Source organism: Apodemus sylvaticus, chromosome 11, assembly GCF_947179515.1.
Source record: "Apodemus sylvaticus chromosome 11, mApoSyl1.1, whole genome shotgun sequence".
NCBI lineage: Eukaryota > Metazoa > Chordata > Mammalia > Rodentia > Muridae > Apodemus > Apodemus sylvaticus.
This window is the reverse complement of record NC_067482.1, coordinates 67261539-67269287: the sequence shown is the minus strand read 5'-3', so window position 1 is coordinate 67269287 and position 7749 is coordinate 67261539. Positions and strand designations below refer to the sequence as shown.

Sequence of the window (7749 nt, the reverse complement as noted above, 5' to 3'; positions counted from 1 at the left end):
TGTTAGGGTCATCTCAGTTTTTTGTGGGGGAGATATTGTGGTTGTTTGAGGGTTGGTTGATTTGATTATGACTGGTACAGAAATGTTAATCCCATTTCTTGAGAATGCTAAATGTAATCCAGAAAATGAATTTTCTTTTATTTTCTTAATTCAGTACCACAGAGACAAATTGAGGAAAAGTGGTGGGATGTGCTTGGATGCTTAAGTTCTATTGGGAAAGTTTAAGAAGGGACCTGATGACTGTCCTGAGACATATCCAGCTGCACTTAGAACTTATACCCCTTCTGGTTCAATGCCCCTATAAAAGAGCATCTCCAGTCTCTTCTGGGCAACAGAAGAAGGAGTGGGAGAGTAGAAATCATCCTTCTGGCTGCCGGGTATACCAGATGGTCAAAGAATCCATCCCCTCCATACATAAATGCTCAATCTTCCTGCAATTTTTTTGACCACATTCCCCCTCTCATTCCACTTCCTCAACATCTAACTGTGGCTACTGTAGCAAAGTATCGCATATCAGGCAACTTGAAACAACCAGCAATGCCTCCTTGCTTCACAGTTCTATAGACAGGTCCTGAATCAGTACTAACTGGATTAGTTTCTTCTAAGAGTGGAAGGAGACTCTGTTCTACAATGATGGAGTAGCTACTGGCAGCCCCAGAGTGATCGCCTTGTGACTTCTCATTCACTTCTTGTTACAAATATTTGTTTCTGTGTCCCAGTGTCCTCCTTTTATGGGAACATATCTGTCATGGATTAAGTTCCATCCTAAAGACTTTACCTTAGCTCCATTACCTCCATATCTTAGTCAGCATTACTATAGCTGTGGTGAAACACTATGACCAAAGCAGCCTGGGGAGGAAAGGGTTTATTTGCCTTACACCTACATAACCTCGTTCATCAATGGAGGAAGTCAGGGCAGGAACTCAAATGATGCAGGAACCTGGAGGCAGGAGCTGATGCAGATACAGTGGAGAGTGTTGCTTATTGGCTTGTTCTTCCTGGCTTGGTCAGCCTGCTTTCTATTGGAACCCACAACCACCAGCCCAGAGATGTCACCACTTGAAACAAGGCTGGGCCCTCCCCCATCAATCACTCATTAACAAAATGCCCTACAGGCTTGCCTACAGCCTGATCTTCTGGGGGCATTTACTCAATTATGGTTCACTCCATTCCAATGGCTCTAGGCCAGCACACACTGTAAGAACCCTACCTCTAAATAACGTCAGAGTCTATGGTACTAGGAGTGAAGTTATCCATATCATATGGAGAGCATGTCATTTCTTGTCTGATACCTACCTGCTCCCCATCACACACACCACACCAACATGCTGACTCATATGTACACTGTACACATATATGTTAAAAAGTGAACTCTCGGTTCTCTGGTATGGTGAGACATGTAGACATAGACATGGCTGTCTGGTAGAAAGGTTATTCACACAGACCCTTCAAAGCAGAAAATGGCTCATAATTCTGTAACAGAATAGCACAACAGATATAACTTTGTTTCTTAGGCTGGGGAAATGACTCAATCAATGAAATGCTTGCCCAGAATAAATACTGAGTTCAGGTCCCCAGCACTCACATAAAAAGCCAAGTAGGGGCAGGTATCTATAATGCCAGCACTGGAGAGACAAAGACGAATCAACCAAACACATTGACCAGCAGTCTCCAAAAACAGCATTCTCCAAACATCAGGCTCCAAAAGAGACCCTTGACTGGGCTTTTCCCTGGAAGGAAGGCGGTGGCACAGTGAACATACTGATGGGTTTAGAATTAAATAATTTGAATTATTTCAGAATATTCGGAATCATAGAGGTGCTCCCTAACCACCTGGCTCCAGAGTGACTTAGAGCAGGGGGGCACTGCTTGGTGATAAAGCAGTGGGTGGTGGTGCCAGCTTGGGATCAGCTAGTATGTATCAAAGAGAATTTATACATTTCCCTGGAGTCGTTTATTGTCTAAGAACTAGCTATCGTCAGAGATTTATCTAAGATCCACTTAGCGCATGTCAGCGTTGCAGGGACACAGGAGATAGAGGCTGGGAGATAGTTCTGTTGGTAAAAGGTTTATCACGCAATCGTGAGGACCTGGTTTTGAAGGTGGGTGAAGTTCAGCGTGGTGGTCCATGTTTGTTCCGTCAGCACCAGGGACGCTAAGACGAGCAGGGATCTGGAGTTAGGCAGGCAGCCCAGTCTAATCACCAAACGCCAGGTTCCAGGGAGTGGCCTTGACAAGGAAACAAAATGGCAGGCTTCTGAGGAACAACATCCGAGTTTAGGGGGCCTTGGTCCGTGGAATTCCTTGATCTGTGGCTGTCCGTGGACTGTAGAGGCTCTTGGTCTGCTTATTACTGTTCTTTCTACTCGGCCTTTTCTCCATTTTCTGGCCTTTTCTGAGCCATCATGTTTGGGTGGAGACTTGGAGAATAAACAGAGGTTAGGTTTGTGTGGTGCAGCCTCTGTGCAATCAGCAACCATCCTGTTGCAGGCCATGCGGGAGCTCTGACGCCCAGCCACAGAGTCTTTGCTGCTGCTGATTAGATGTCTCCACACAGCGTGGCCCCTCCTGGTTCTAAATCACTCTCCTTACAAACACCTGTCCTTTACCCAACATGCCATGCAACTCAGAGACATGAGGCCGGACAGCACACATGCTGAGAGCCTGAGTCCTCTCTGCTTAGCTGCCCAGTTGCTTTCCCAGCGCATTATTTTCTCTGCTTGCCCAGCAAGCTCATATCCAAGACTTTAAAGTAAACTGTCTCTTTAAAAGGAAGAAAAAAAAAGCAGCCGCCTAGTGACCTTCCCTGGGAACTGGTTGCTAAGCTGGTGTTTTTTTTTTTTTTTCCCCCTGAGCCATGGCTGCCACACCAGGAGCAACCTCCCGTACCTCAGCCCACCCCTTCACTGATTTCTAAAAGATTCCCTGGCTTGACACACCTGGTCTCTCATCTCATCCCTCCGTCCCAGAAAGTGGAATCCAGAAGCTTCGTTTTATAGAGTGGCTTAAGGTAAATCGGTTTTTTAACAGAAACAGGGCTGCAGCCGGAGTGGCCTGCTTTCATCTCCTTTCGGTTACGCCTTGGAAACCAGCCCCTCCCTGGGTGCCCGGAGCGTGGACTGAAAGCTCTGGAAATTGAGGGACTCTCATCTTGAAGTTTTACTCTCTGAATACAAAGCTGGGGGCACTGCAGGGACAGCTTTGATCTCCCTCCTATGCTGTCTGGCTTGCAAGGGAAAAGCTAACCACCGGTTCACGGAGAGCCTCTCTGGCCAGTGTGCGGCTAAGCACTGGCTGCTTGTTGCTTTCAGGCGGGGAGGGCGGGCCAGAGGGAGCACTCTCGCGGGGCGGCAAATTTCACTTTTCTTGGTATTGGACAAAGAGCTCAGAACCACAGGGCTGAGGGCTGGGAAGTCTCAGAAAAGTCTACTGGCCCTCAGCTAAACTGGTTGTTTGCTTTTTTGCAACTAAGTGCTAAGAAAAGCTAATAAAATCTAACGAGAAATACATGTCTGCTATTGCATTTTATATAAACATTTCTGCAAATAAGTGTAACGACAGTATGTCATGTATAGAGGAGGATTATGTGTGGATAGTGGAAATATGTGTGTATATATGTATACATATATAGAAAGAAAGATATACACATAAATAAACATTGATCAATCTAGATACAGTTGACCTAGAGCTCACTTACGAAGTCATTCATTCAAGTTTTTATTGAGCATCTATAATACAGCAGATGAAGAACTCAAGTTTACAATGTACAGGAACGACTTAGACCAGGTCCGGCGCTGAGAGTCCTCTGGAGCAACAGATGTATAAACAGTTAACGAGATCAGTGCCAAAGGAGATTTGTAAAAAAGGTCTAAAGAGCTCGGCACACAGAAGGACTTCTGCCACAGAGCAGCGTCCCCCAACCCTGTGCAACTGCGCAATCCCATGGAGCAGAGCCTGCGTGCTGACCTGCCCTCATCCAGCGAAAGGTGTCCCGTCTGTCCATCTGTCCGTCTGATTAAATGACCACACGCAGCTATGTCACTCACCTTGTACTCTAGAAGCTGAGGCTAGAATAACTTGCTCTTACATAATTAATCATTAAAAAGCAGCATGTGACAGTTCCCGAGAGTTCCCAGCTTTGAGTGGTTCCTCCCACTCGAAAGGAAAAGCCTCGCCTCTGAAGAGAGGAATTGAGCATGGGTAGGGGGAGGAGGTTCCAGCAACACTTTAAACAGACAAGGAAAGACAAGTGTCCTGGGCCTGGCTGGATGAAGGAGAGAAGAGACTTGCTTAGGGCTGTCACGGATTGGCGACAAAAACTAAGGAGAGTAAGGCGATAGAGCCCAACACCCTAAGGCTTTTCTTATGATTCTCTGAACCTCTGGTTTCCCCTCTCTACCTTAGTACCACCTCCCCTCCCAATGGTGACCTCTTCTTATGACCACCCTGGTTGGAAAAAAGATACTCCAAAGAGCCATTTGTGCCTTTCCTTCAGCTATTGAACCATGAAAACGATGGACGCTAAGAATTGTATTGTCTCAGTACCAAGTGCTGGAGAAGGAAAAGATGGGCCGCACACACCAGTGCAAGGAGAGACTTGTCTCCAAAAGACACTCTGACCGCCGGTCAGTCAACCTGCAACAGAAACTGGCACAGAGACAACGATGACGGGAAGGCCCACACCTTGACCAAAGCGGCTCAGCTATGCATCCCTCCTGGTACCTTTTATTCAGGCCCAAATTTCATATCAGGACCCTGGAGGACAGACGTTGATATCACTGGACACCTCTGTTCCACTTCCCGAAGTCATCATGTTGTCTCTGATTTGTCCATTATTTTTCTCTTTCGTTGCCCTATTGGGTCACTGGTGGCCTATGTCGTTAGAGTTGTCAGTGGTTCTGACTCTAACCATAAACTCTACCAATACAGAGAGCCTGGTCTGTGACAGTCACTGTATCTCTTCAGTACAGAGTCCATCATAAGACTGGGTTGCCCTGAGGTAGGAAGTATGATTGTGAATTTACACAATTGGCTGTGTTGTTTCAAGACCACACACTGTTGAGAAGATCGGATTTGAACCCAATACCATGTTTTATTTTCCAAAAGCCTCACTCTTCAAAGCCATAATTTCTTTGTATAATTAATACACCATCCTTTGGGAGCAGCCTCAGTTAAGAAGTGCCTTATATAGTACAGCCTTTTTCTCTCAGTCCTCCTTTCTCTCGGTTTGTCTGTGTCCTGCAGGGTCATCCCTGGGTTCTTGGATGTGCCTTTGACTGGCTGACTTTAGAGATAGTCCACGTGGTCAGAAAACAGTGTAGGTACTTTCCTTTAAAATGTATTGGTTTTCTGTCCCATGTAAAATAGCTTATTGGCCTTGTGTCACCTATGTAATGAGGACACTGCTATAGTGTTTGTGGCTTTCCATTGTTACCATTTTCACAATAAGCATAGTATAGATAGTATAGACTAATGATGGTAACCTTGTCTTAGCCAGACTAAAGTGGGACCAGGGAGAACTTTGGAACCACAAAGAGCAAAGGTCAAACCCCCGAGCATGAGACTTAAAATATGTGACCTCATATCATTTTGGAAATCTTGATTTGCTTGGATCTAAGTTGGCATGCATCCTACTAAGAGCTGTCGTGTGGAGGTGAGCAGAATGTATTCCTGGAGAGACGACAAAGTCCCAGCTCCACATGCCCAGGGCTTTTATTTTGACACTGTCAAAGGATATATTAACCAGTGGCCACGCCAACGCTGACCAAGCCGAGAGTGGTGTTTATTCATCTTTTCGGAGCCAGCAGTGCTCAGAGGAGAGATAAATTTTGGTGTCATTTGATTTCTTTCAAAACTCATTGGAAGGTAATGATGGGGAAAGAATGGGGAGAGAGGAAATAAGTCCATTACGTCTGTCAATTTCTTCTTCCAGTTTTTTCTTCCGTGTACTACTTGTTTTTAATTTATGGAGAGTCCGTTTTCCACTTACTAAAACACTTTACATTCTTTATGTCCAGTTTCTAAGGACCAGAAGTGTTAAGTCAGAGCCACTGATGTCCTGAGACCTCCCTGTCCAATTCCGGCCCCTCCAATACCCACGCACACCTCTTCCTCTAGGTTGGCTTCCATCCTCTCTCTTCTCCGGCCTGAGTATTTGGAGGGGTCTGGATGACTAACAGATCATGTGTTTTTCTTTCAAACGCTAACTCCCTAGGAGGCTCAGCAAAACCCTGAGCACCTGGAGAGCTGCTTCAGGGCCCCAGAGCAGCTAAGATTTGGCTCCCATAAGATTAAGAAAGGCTTAAGATTTGTCAGCCCTATGCCTAATATTTCTCCTCATCTTCTCTCACTGAATCTTCACAGCATCCTAGCGAGGCTTTGAAGAATTCCAGAATGTGCCCATGAAAGTGGATCTGAATAGCAACTGAGCCATTCATTCGACAAACACACATGAACTGTCTGTCTACTGAGTGGCCTGGGCAAGGCTCTGGAGATAAACAACACGCAAAGTGGCACTCCTGCTCTCTTGAAGTTCTATCCTAACAGTGATGGACAGACACTGACATATAATTACAAAGGCTGATTGGTGGTAAGTATTTTAGAAAAAGAAGTCGTTGTAAGTCCTCAGAAGATTCCTAACATAATGGAAAAATTACTGTATAAAAGACTCTCAGGAAAGACCCCTCTGAAAATAAATTTACTAGAGACCCAAAAGAACTGTGTGTGTGTGTGTGTGTGTGTGTGTGTGTGTGTGTGTGTGTGTGTGTAACAAAGAGGGGAGAGAGAGACAAGACACTAATAGTATAGCTAGTTTCTAAAAGAAAGCTCTAGGTAGAAGAAACAGCAAATGCAAAGGCCCTGAGGCCAGAGGGCCCAAGTGCAAAAGTAGGCAGGGGAACTGTAAGGTTTTGACAGGATTTTGGATTTCCCTCGTTAGTCAGAGGAAAGTCATTGGAGGACTGTGAGTGGGGAGATGTCATGATGCTCCTTAAATGTCCAACCATTCAGCCTGGCTTCCATGTAGAGACCACTGTAGGTGATCGATGTGGAAGTGAAGAATCTGGCCATTCCCAGGACAATCTCTAAGAGAGACGATGGAGCTTGACTTGACCACAGTTCTAGTAGCAGAGGTCTTACAGGTGCAGTCCTGGAAGCAACTGGAAAGCTGGCAGGGTTTCTGGAGGACAGGGTGCTCAGTGAAATTGAATGGATACTCTATCTCAGAGTAGAGATCTTCTTGAGTATTGTCTTCCCTGACTTTGGAGTCCCACTGTGAGCAGGCTACAGTCTGGGAGCCTTGCATGTTCATAGTGTAGGGCAGCAGTCCGAGTCTAAAGGCCTCTGATCCAGGGAAGCCACCGCCACTCTAGGTTTAGGCCAAAACCCTTGAGATGAGGGGTTGAGGTTTGGGGCCTGGTGTGAGGCCTGGTGTCCTAAGGCCAGAGGGCCTGGACTTCAGAAGATGGGAACACCCTGTCTCTTAGAGGTTGAGAGACAGGCTAAGTCTCCCTTTGTATTTGCTCTCTCTGGGTCTTGGATAATTAGATGGTGCCCTTCATTTTGGAAGTGGCTCTTCTCCACCCGGTCCAGTCAGACTCAAACACCAATGTAACTTTGGAAATATGTTCCCTATAGAGAGAATAGCAATTTCTCACATTTTAAGTTTTCCTTGATCTAGTCAAGTTGACATATAAAAATTTCACAGGTATGCTATACCGTAGGAGAATGAGAACAGTTAAGGATAGTTGC

General features: G+C 45.7%; 1 protein-coding gene across 1 annotated transcript in view; it reads left to right on the top strand.

The window, feature by feature from the left end:
• Window positions 1–2860: 2860 nt before the first annotated feature.
• Window positions 2861–7749, top strand: part of Cc2d2a (coiled-coil and C2 domain containing 2A) — a 77678-nt gene continuing 72789 nt past the window's right edge. Inside the window, exons 1-2 of the mRNA XM_052198917.1 lie at window positions 2861–3010; window positions 6364–6589. The gene's annotated coding sequence lies outside the window, so the exon portion shown is untranslated. The remainder of the gene's footprint in view (window positions 3011–6363; window positions 6590–7749) is intronic.